Here is a 10,883-nt window from a genome sequence, read left to right as displayed (position 1 = left end):
CAAGTAGGGGGAGCACATAAGTACGTAGTGATAGTTGAGGACAATATAGAGAGGGAGATTGACACTCTTCTCTGCAGGAAAGAGCGAGAGTCCAGATGGCTGTAGTGTATGCCCAAGCCAGGGTTCAGGACATCTGGTCCTGGCTGGAGAGGAACTTGCAGTGGGAGGGGGAGAGTCTCATTGTTGTGGTCCATGTAGGTACCAACAACATAGGTAGAATGAAGAAAGAAGTTTTACATAGAAAGATTGAGGAACCAGGCACTAAATTAAACCACAGACCCTCCAAGGTTATAATCTCTGAATTATTAACTGAGCCACGTGCAAATTGGCATAGGGTGCATAAAATTAGAGAGCTGAATACGTGGCTTAAGACTGGTGTGAGAGGAGAGGGTTTCAGTTTGTGGGAAACTGGCATCAATACTGGGGAAAGGGGGGACTGTACCGTTGGGACAGCCTACATTTGAACCATGCTGGGACCTATTAAGATCCCAGATCAGACCCCAACACTGGCTAGGATACTGGACAGAAACACCAATATCTTTTAATTTTGTTCGACTGTGAGGGAAGGATGATTTGTTCCAGGAGTGATTACACAAAGAAATAGGGATTTGGGATATTACAACAAACTTTATTACTAACACAGTATTAAAATCTTTAACATCAGCAGAAAATAGCTTACAATCACTTCCTAAACAACAGGCTGGATTCTCCGCCCCGCCATGCCACTTTTCTGCCCCGACCCGCCGGCGGGATTCTCCGTTACACCGGCCGGTCAATGGGATTTCCCATTGTGGGGCAGCCCCACGCCGTCGGGCAACCCCCGGGCGCCGGCATAGCGGAGACTCCCGCCGGCGGAGAATCCAGCCCAATATCTTTATTCTCACTTATCGCCATTACAGAGAGGTGGAGCTGGATTCTCCATCGCCGGGCTCCTCCCCTTCGCCGGCAGCGCACGCATGCCCGTCTATCTTCCGACGGTGTCGGGGTGACCACAACGGGAACCCCCATTGGCCGGCTCCCAGGACGGAGGGTCCCGCTGCCGGCGGGGGTGTGCCACACCCATTTTCGGAGAATCCCACCCACGGTTACGAGGAGATCAAAGCTGGGAACTAGATATTTAGGGATATTTGATTTTTCGTTAGGACAGGCAGGAAGGAAAGGATGCTGGGGTAGCTTTGTTAGTACGTGACGGAATAAGTACAATAGCAAGAAATGATCTTGGTTTGGACGATGAAGGCTACATATGGGTGGAATTAAGAAATAACAAGGGAAGAAGACACTAGAAGTCAATAGGCCACCTAACAGTAACTATACTGTAGGGTAGAGCATAAATCAGGAGATAATGGGGGGTGTAAATAAAGACAGTACATTAAACATGGGGGACTTTAACATCCATGTGGATTGAAAAAATCAAATTGGCAGAGGTAGCCAATACAAGTAAACTCACAAGTAATATAAAAATGAACAGTAAGAGTTTCTTTAAATATATAAAAGGGGAAGAGAGAGGCCAAAGTGACCATCGGCCCCTTAGAGAACAAGACTAGAAATAATTATATGGAACCAGAAAATGGCACAGGAGTTGAATAAATACTGGACATTGTCCGTAGCAGGCACGCCGGATTCCTGACCGCTGGGACAACACATGGACCGAACTGTCGGGAACCCGGCCTATCGGGGCGGATCATTGCGGGTGGACCGGCTGCTGAGGCACCAACGGTGTTGAAACTGCGCACGCCGCATGTCACGATGATGCTGGTTTGGAGGGGGCGGGGCATGGTGGACCAGCCCCAATTCCAGCGTCAGATTCCATTCTCCACCCGATCGCCGATCACAATTTCGTCATGGGGCTACGGAGAATCCAGCCCAATATAAACACAACTTTTGATGCTGAAATAACTGCTACATTTCCACTTCTGTTCAAGTGACTGGATTTGATTGCAGTGATCGGTCATCAATGACCGTGGCTAGTGTGCTATCAAAGGAACATAGCAAGAGAATGAGATACAAGAAATGGGTGAGAGGGTTTCCTCAGGTCATTCATTATGTGCTTTGATTCCATAAGCGTAGCAGGAACACTTGCCTGATTGCCACCAGCCATTCGGATGTGACATCGGAATGTGCCTGTGCAGGGTGAACACATGCCTTGAGAAAAGGAGGAAAGAAAATTTGTGGGAAATCGTAAGGACAAATAATTTTATGAAATGTTTTAAACATTTTCCTGTAGAAAATACATCTATTTTGGCCATCACTGTGCAGCTTTTTCACATGTTGCATCAACACATTGAAGTTATTGGTATGCTGTACACAGGCTGATAAAACCATACTGTTTGGAGGTCGGGAGTAAGGAGGCCGGCAATAGAGCACTCAGTCGTTAGACCCAAGCATGAATGCTCGGCTGCTCGCAGTTTCCTTAGATGTATAATAAAAGTCAAATATTTTGGATGCAGGAAATCTGAAATAAAAACAATACTGCTGAAAGAACGCCGCAGGTCAGGCAGAATCTGTGGAGAGAGAAACAGGGGATGCATATTTAACGGCTGCGTCGCGCCCGGCACGGGACCATGCACGCAGGTTAAATCAGGGAAGGGGTGAAATCAGGAGCCGAGCCAGGCACGAATCAGTTCGCAATCTAACCGGTCTGCTCCCGTTGGCATGTTTCGGATTCCGCCAAGACAAGGCGAGCCACCAGTTGACACCATTTGAGACCAATTTCCACCTTATTAACGAGATGGAAGCTCAATATAACGGCCTCCCGGGAACTAAACAGCTCCCCAGCGAGAGGTCATGTGGGCACCGTTTAGCACACCGATTTAAAAACGGGAACCTAGTGCAGTGGCTGCTGGAGTAGGTGAGTAGCCATTTTCTTTTTTGGGCATCAGCCCAGGGGCACTGGAGCTGCTGCCCCAGTGCTCAGGGTTGGGGGGCAGCTAGGGGAGCCCCAGGGAGGAAGGGCCTGGTTGAGGGCCGGGCGCCATTAGTCAGAAATTGGGGTTGAGGGGCTCAGCGCCTGTAGGTCTTACAGCCATTCCTTGATTTGTGGATACCCATAACACAGCTGTTGTCTGTCTGTCCCACCAAACACTTCCAGGACAGAGCCCTGTTTGTGGTTGTATGCTAACGGTCACTTTTAACTCCCTCTGACTGGGAGCAGCCTCTGGCTTCATAGCTGAAGGCTATTGCTATTAAGAAATTGGCACTGTTAGTTGTGAGAGCACTTCGCAGCTGCAGGTTGTGTTTGCTGCTTGTTCCTGCTGGTGGCTGCTGATGCCTGGAGGCTGCTGTTGCTGTTTCCTTCCTTTTTTTTGTAGCTGGAAAGAAGAACAATTTTTTCTAAGTTACCTGAGTCCTGGAACACCAGGATCAGGGGGAGATATGATTCCAGAAAGCAATCCTGTTTGAATTGTGAAGACACTGCTGGACCTGGTGTGTGACATTGATCCAAATGGGCCACCTGATGACACCGTTGAAGAAACGCTTTCGCAGATTGTTGATGCTTTTTTTGCTGGTGTGGTGAGTGCTGCGTGTAACTGACACGTTAGCGCAGGTTAAACACGCTGGAAGTCATGGATGCTGAACTGCACCTTGAGTGCCAGTGGAATATGTGGATGCCAGGATTTAGTTCCGGTTAGATCATAGAATTTACAGAGCAGAAGGAGGTCATTCGGCCCACCGAGCCTGCACCGGCCCTTGGAAAGAGCCCTCTACTTAAGCCCACACGTCCACCCTATCCCCATAACCCAGTAACCCCATCTAACCTTTTTGGACACGAAGGGCAATTTATCATGGCCAATCCACCTAACCTGCACATCTTTGGACTTTGGGAGGAAACCGGAGCACCCGGAGGAGACCCACGCAGACACGGAGAGAACGTGCAGACTCCGCACTGACAGTGACCCAAGCCGGGTATTGAACCTGAGACCCTGGAGCTGTGAAGCAACTATGCTAACCACTGTACCACCGTGCTGTCCTTGTGGGAGGGCCTGCATAGCTGCGGCTCCTGGACGGAGAATGGCACTGATACGTGGAACAAGCAACACATTGATGGACAGATCAATTCTACGACAAAGTTCTGGACACGATAACACATATGTGTTTGTTTCTTTTTGTGAAATGAGCTGATATAGTTTTGAATTGGTATCAATATGGAACAGTGATGTTTCCTTGTTGTTTAATGGTTAGTCTGATATGTGGAATGTTACGTATTTGATTTTCAAATCTTTGTCACTGTTGACCATTAAATGAACAAAATATTCTCAAGTGCTGTCTCATGGGTACACGTGTCATCTCTCAGACAAGTTATTGCCCAATATTCTAATCAAATGGTGAGGCCTGGACACTTTGCCTGAACCCAGGAAGCATCAACACCACAGAGGCAGCAGCCAGACCTGGCCTTCAGCACTGGGAATATCCCCACATCCAAACGGTGAGTGTGTGGATGCGGGGGTGTTTTTTTTTTACCTGAGCACGTTCCCCCGGGTGTGCCCGACAGGGGTTGGGGGGGGGGGGGTCAAGGAGCTCCTGATGAGGCCGGCGATGAGTATGCCGGGCGCAGTCCCCCAGGCACCACTGGCTGGGTGGATGGCGTTCTGGGAGAAGGCAGGACACGTAAGGGTGGGGGAGACTTTGGGGATTTGAGGGTCCCGGGGTGGAAGCCCTAATTCACTGTTGGTCTCTCACCTTCGCCAATTCCTTACAGGTATAACAGTATGGATGGTGTTGTTGACCCCGCAGCCCTCGCAGTGCTAGTGACAGCCCAGGTGGCCAGATACCATTTACTGCAAGGCTTGAGCGAGGACTTTGGCAGCATTTCACAAGCTATAGCCCCCAAGTTCATCCATGAGGTCACGGATGCCCTGTATGTCTGGGCAGCTGACCATATAAACTTCGAGCTGGACCAAGCCCATCAAGATGTCCAGGCAGCAGGATTCTCTGCCATCGCTGGGATATCCCAGGTCCAGGGGGTAATTGATGCACACATTTCACTTTGCGCACACCGGGGCATCAGAGAGTACCTTTTAATAACAGGAAGGGGTTCCACACCCTGAATGTTCAACTCGTGTGCGAGCACCGCCTCCAGATCATGCATGTGTCTGCATGCCTCCCAGGGAGCATGCATGACAGCTACATCCTGGGACACTCACAGATCCCCGGCATCTTTGAAAACCACCCAAGATGATGGGTTGGCTCTTGGGGGACAAGGGGTACCTCTACTGAGGTCCTGGCTGATGATGCCAGTGCGGAGGTTGGAGACCAAAGCAGAGATCCGATATAACGAGGCCCATGTTGCCACCCGTGCTGTCATTGAGCAGTGCATCAGGCTGCTCAAAATGCAGTTCCAATACCTGGCCACTCTGATGGTGCACTGCAGTACACCCCCCAGAGGGTCACCCCAGGGTGATAGGCCTATATATGCACTATCTGCTATGCCCTCCACAGCCTGACACAGCTCCGGGCGACATGCTAGAGGAGGAGGAGGGATATGCGGCCTTGTCTGAGGAGGATGAGGAGGGGCTGGACCAGAAGAACTGGAGGACGAACCTGGGGAAGACCCGTGGGAGCAGCCAGAGGAAGGACAGGCAGTGGCAACTGGCATGCCCAGAGGCCAGTGAGGCTCTCATCCTCGCCCGTTTCTCATAGGAGGAAGCTTTGTCCATCAGCCCACCCGCACACCCCTCCATCCCCTTCCCCCAATTCCTCCATCCCCCCAAACCCTCCTTTCCTGATCTCTCCTTCCCCTCCCCCCAATCACCTCCTTCCCCCATTGACCACCCCCACCCCATCCTCCACACTCCCACCCATTTCCACTCTCTCCCCCCCCCCATTCCCTGACCCTCCCACACACCACTCCCCCCTCTCCGACAACCGTGTTCCACCCTCCAAGGGTCTGTGTAACATCACCCCAGGATGATGGGCCTACGTCTGCACTGTCTGTGGGTCACTATACAAGGCAGGAGGGTGATGATAACCCGCTTTGAGGTAAGCTCTGGTGCTCCTTATTCCAAGCCATAGTCTGACTCCTGTCTGTCTGCTGATCGGGCGCTCACACCTGAATGTGGTCTGCATCGGGGGCTCCTGCTGTAGGACCAATGTGCCTGGGGGCGGGCGGTTCGGGGGAGCAGAGGGCAATAGAGGACAGGGGTGGAGGCCAGCCTGCTGTTAGGAATAACATGACAGAGGCTTTGCATGTATCAGGCCTAACATGGTTCAATTGTGAACATTCAAAACTTTCCATTGTCCCTAGATACAGATGGTGCCTCGCTATCCCCCCTCCCCAGTCCCCAATCTTCATGAGCTTACATGCTCTGCCGCTATCTATAGGTGTGTCTCTAGACGCACATCGGAGCTGGGGGTAGCCTGCTGCTTCTCAAGCCCTGTGGCCTTTGATGCCCCTGGCAGGTGTCCTCTGGAGTGCCTGGACCTGGTCCCGGCCAACTTACCGGTGTCACTGGCATCACTGTGCCACCCACTTCTGCCCGCTAACCTTGAGAAGCGTCGTGTCATGAGGGGAGAATTCAGGTGATGTGGAGACCGTTGTCGTCCCCCTGGTGGAAGGCACTGGGTCGGCTTCCAGTTCCCCCTCCTCCTGGACGGTGCCCGTGAGGCTCTGGGGGACTCTATGGGCTGGAGGGGCAGCTGGAGTGAGCTCCAGAGGCCTCTGCATCATTCACCCTTGCGGGTCCTGCCGCCTCAACATTGGCTGCACCATGGTGTTGCCACCCTCGGCAATGCTCCTCAGTGCCTGAGCCGTGCCCTGGGGTGCCCCGGCAATGCCCGTCTGTGCCTGGGACATGCTCCTCGGTGCCTGAGTCGTGCCCTGGGGTGCCCCGGCAATGTCCGTCTGTGCCTGGGACATGCTCCTCGGTGCCTGAGTCGTGCCCTGGGGTGCCCCGGCAATGTCCGTCTGTGCCTGGGACGTGCTCCTCGGTGCCTGAGTCGTGCCCTGGGGTGCCCCGGCAATGTCCGTCTGTGCCTGGGACATGCTCCTCGGTGCCTGAGTCGTGCCCTGGGGTGCCCCGGCAATGTCCGTCTGTGCCTGGGACGTGCTCCACAGTGCCCTGGCAATGTCGATCTGCATCTGGGACACGTCCCCCAGCGACTGGGGCATGCTGTCCAGGCCCTCAGGCTTGGTCGTCACTGACTGGGCCATGCCTTGTACACAACCACTCAAGATGCTGAACTCGTGCTGCAGGCTTTCCACTGCAGTTGCAACCCCAGCAGTGTTGGCCTCAATGCCATATAGTCGGCATCATCGTCTGCACCCGTAGCTTTTAGGACTCCTCCATTGGCTATGCATTCGCGTGAAATCCCTTCCTGAATCTCACGGCCATACCCTAGCATGTGCATCAGCTCCGGGACAACATTGTAAAGCGGATTGGCATCTGACTGCTACACAGCTGAGTCCTTGGATCCAGCAGACCTCTGTCTGCTGCCTCCCTTGGATGTTCCTGTCTCTGCCAGATGTGCATCAGAAACTGTGTGGTGCTCACCAGATTGTGCCCCAGGCGCCTATCTACTAATGTCACACACCGAGGTGTCTGCCTCTGCGCGAGTGGAAGTTGCCGGTGATAGCAGTGATGCCTCAATAATGGCATCCTCTGAGCTCTCCTCTGAGGTGTTCTCTTGCGTGGCGGGGAATGACCCTGGATGGCACGGCCCCAGCAGATGGTGATCCTGCGAGAGAATGGACATGTGGTCAGTGAGGGGGAAGGATCATTTCATCCAACATGAACTGCACACTTGAGGCAGATCATTTTTTTTGAAGAATATTTCTTGTCACAAGTAGGTTTACATTAACACTGCAATGAGGTTACTGTGAGAAGCCCCTAGTCGCCACATTCCGGCGCCTGTTCGGGTACACAGAGGGAGAATTCAGAACGTCCAAATTGCCTAACAGCACGTCTTTCGGGACTTGTGGGAGGAAACCGGAGCACCCGGAGGAAATCCACGCAGACAAAGAACGTGCAGACTCTGCACATAGTGACCCAAGCCGGGAATCGAACCTGGGACCCTGGTGCTGTGAAGCAACAGTGCTAACCACTGTGCTATCATGCCACCCACTGGGTAAAGGGGCAATGGATCCTCACCTCCGCAATGCAGGCCAACCTCGCTGTCGGTGACTGCTCTATCCTTGGCCAACCCTGCTATTTCCAGGGCCCGTTCCTCATAGGGGGTGAGGTCTCTGATGTCCGGAAGCCCGCCGCCTGTCTCGGCACTTTCCCGCTTATTATGGGCTAAATTCGTCTGCAGGGACAAAGAGAGGAGATCGTGAGCTGCACGCTTGATGAATCGGGGGGTTCCCATGACAGTTGGTATGTGTGGGCACCGCTCCTGGGCGTGAAGTGCCCTGGTGGGTGCCAGGGTATGCTGTGGTATATTACCATGCCTGCACCAGAGGGGAGGTGGGATGTGAGTTGCCAGCTGTGGATCTGTTTGGGGGGGCGGTGGTCAGGGAAGTGGCAGGCAGAACCAATGCCAGGGAACCGGTGTTAACTTAACCGTGCGGCCTGGTGGAAGCCATTGGTCTTCTTCCTGCACTGGACAGAAGTCCTCCTGGTCACACTGCCTGAACTGACGGCCACTGCCACTGCTTCCCAGGCGGCCTTGGCAGCCCTGTGGCTGGTCCTCCGACCCCCTGGGGGGAGCAGGGTGCTCCGTCCCGCCTCAACGGCATCCAGCAGCCCGGCCCGGTCAGCAACCACGAAGCATGGAGCAGGTCTACGTCGTGATATGGCTGTGTGCTGACTGGTGCATGTTTAGAGGGAGAATTAAAAAAAATAAATTTAGAGTACCAATTCATTTTTTCCAATTAAGGTGCAATTTAGCATGGCCAATCCACCTAGCCTGCACATCTTTGGGTTGTGGGGGTGAAACCCACGCAAACACGGGGAGAATGTCCAAACTCCACAGGGACAGTTACCCAGAGCCGGGATCGAACCTGGGACCTCGGCGCCGTGAGGCAGCAGTGCTAACCACTGTGCCGCGTGCTGCCCTGAGTGAGAGTTTATGAGCTCCCCTCTTGTTAGTGGGGAGCTGCCGGGTGCTGTCCACGTGCATCAGCTGGCGGGACGGCCATTTCTGCCGTGAAGCTCATGGGAGATAATTTCCAACACTGTGCCATTAAGTCTGGGCCGTGGTCTCTCCGGGAAGCACCCGGGAATCATGCCCGATACGGCACTAAGAACTTTTCCCATTAAATCGTATCCCGAGGTAATATCTGGGACTTTTCACACAACCTGTTGCGTGCTTCTCTGTGGCGGAGTCGGCACACCATTGGCGGACGGCCAGATTTTCGGGTCCCATCGTTGTCAACGGGATTTCCGGTTGAATGCACCCATTGCCGCCGGGGGACCCGTGGCGGGGTGAGTTGTTGGCAGGACCAGAAGATTCCTCCGGCGTTAACGGTCAGAAAATTCAGGCAAACATTTCAAGTCCATAAAACTCTTCCTGCGTAGCTGTATGTTTGTCAGTCTCAACCACATCAACTGGGAAATGATAGCTGGGCCCTATCACTTGCTACATCCTTTACAGGCGCCTCCTAGTGGCGTAACTAAGGAGTGGCATCAATGGCCTCCAAGCAGGGAGGAAAACTCTGGTGGAGGTGGCACATCTGAAGGGATGAACATCGGATTTTAGGTAAAGGTTGAAATTCTATTAACATTTTAAAATTATCCTGGGGCTGTTAAATAAGAACATTCAGAATCTATCATACATACAGTGTTTTAAATAAACTGCTGTAAACACCCATGCTGTAAGCTGAGTTTCAACATTGACTGCTGGCGAGAAATTGAAAATCAGACTGATTATTAAATGGTTTAATTTGCAAAGTGGAATTTGAACAAGGAAACTATACCAATTATTTTGAATCCCAGAAAACATAAGGACACGTGTGTATAAAAGTATTAACAACACATTAATGGATCAATAATAAAAATGCAGTGAACTAAACAATTTGTCTTCAAAAATTGATAATACTGGGACAATTGCAACACGCAGATAGCACAGGTTGTGTCAGGTGACTTTCCCACAGGCCTCTCCACCCCCAGCACTGACACAAAACTCATTATTGAATTCTGCTTACTGCAGTCATTATCAAAAGTATTCCCCTATTATTAATTTTAAATACTTTGAACTTAATGGAGAGAAAATGCTGATGCGCAGAGCAACTGAAATGTTGGCCAGGGGAAAAAAGTTGTTAAAATCTCAGACATAAATGGTGCATATGTGAAACGGGTTCTACATTCTGGTGTTCATTAAAGAAATATAGGAAAATAGGAACAGGAGCTGTCTGCCCTCGAGCCTATTCTGGCATTACTTTTTTGAATTCATTATGGGATGTGGTGTCGCTGGCTAGACCAGCATTAATTGCCTACCCCTAATTGCCCTTTGAGATGGTGGCAGTGAGCTGCCTCATTGAACCACAAAATTCGCTGACGTGTAGGTACATCCGTTGTGCTATTGGGGACGAAATTCCAGGATTTTGACCCAGTGGCAGTGAAGGAACGGGGATATATTTCCAAGTCAGGGTGGTGAGTGACTTGGAGGGGAACCTCCAGGTGGTGGGGTTCCCAGGTATCTGCTGCTTTTGTCCTTCTAGATGGTAGTGGTTATGGGTTTGAAAGGTGCTGTCTAAGGAGCCTTGGTCAGTTCCTGCTGTGAATCTTGTAGATGGTACATATGACTGCCATTGTTTGTTGGTGGTGGAGGGTTTGAATTTTTGTGGAAGGGGGAGCAATCAAGCGGGCTGCTTTGTCCTGGATGGTGTCAAGTTTCTTGAATATTGTTGGAGCTGTGCTCATCCAGGCAAGTGGAGAATATTCCATTACACTCCTGACATGTGCCTTGTAGATGGTAGACAGGCTTTGGGGAGTCAGGAGCTAAGTTCC

The 10,883-nt window shown here is 51.8% G+C and overlaps 1 long non-coding RNA gene across 1 annotated transcript; it reads right to left on the bottom strand.

The window, feature by feature from the left end:
- Nucleotides 1–624: 624 nt before the first annotated feature.
- Nucleotides 625–9,467, bottom strand: LOC140388436 (uncharacterized). Its single transcript, XR_011934187.1, has 3 exons — nucleotides 9,234–9,467; nucleotides 8,085–8,241; nucleotides 625–2,142 (listed from the first exon to the last, which is right to left on the bottom strand). It is a non-coding gene; the product is annotated as an uncharacterized lncRNA (long non-coding RNA).
- Nucleotides 9,468–10,883: the final 1,416 nt, after the last annotated feature.

The sequence above is a fragment of the Scyliorhinus torazame genome, chromosome 13 (genome assembly GCF_047496885.1).
Source record: "Scyliorhinus torazame isolate Kashiwa2021f chromosome 13, sScyTor2.1, whole genome shotgun sequence".
Classification (NCBI taxonomy): Eukaryota; Metazoa; Chordata; class Chondrichthyes; order Carcharhiniformes; family Scyliorhinidae; genus Scyliorhinus; species Scyliorhinus torazame.
The sequence above is the reverse complement of the archived record's forward strand: the minus strand, read 5'-3'. Positions and strand labels throughout refer to the sequence as shown.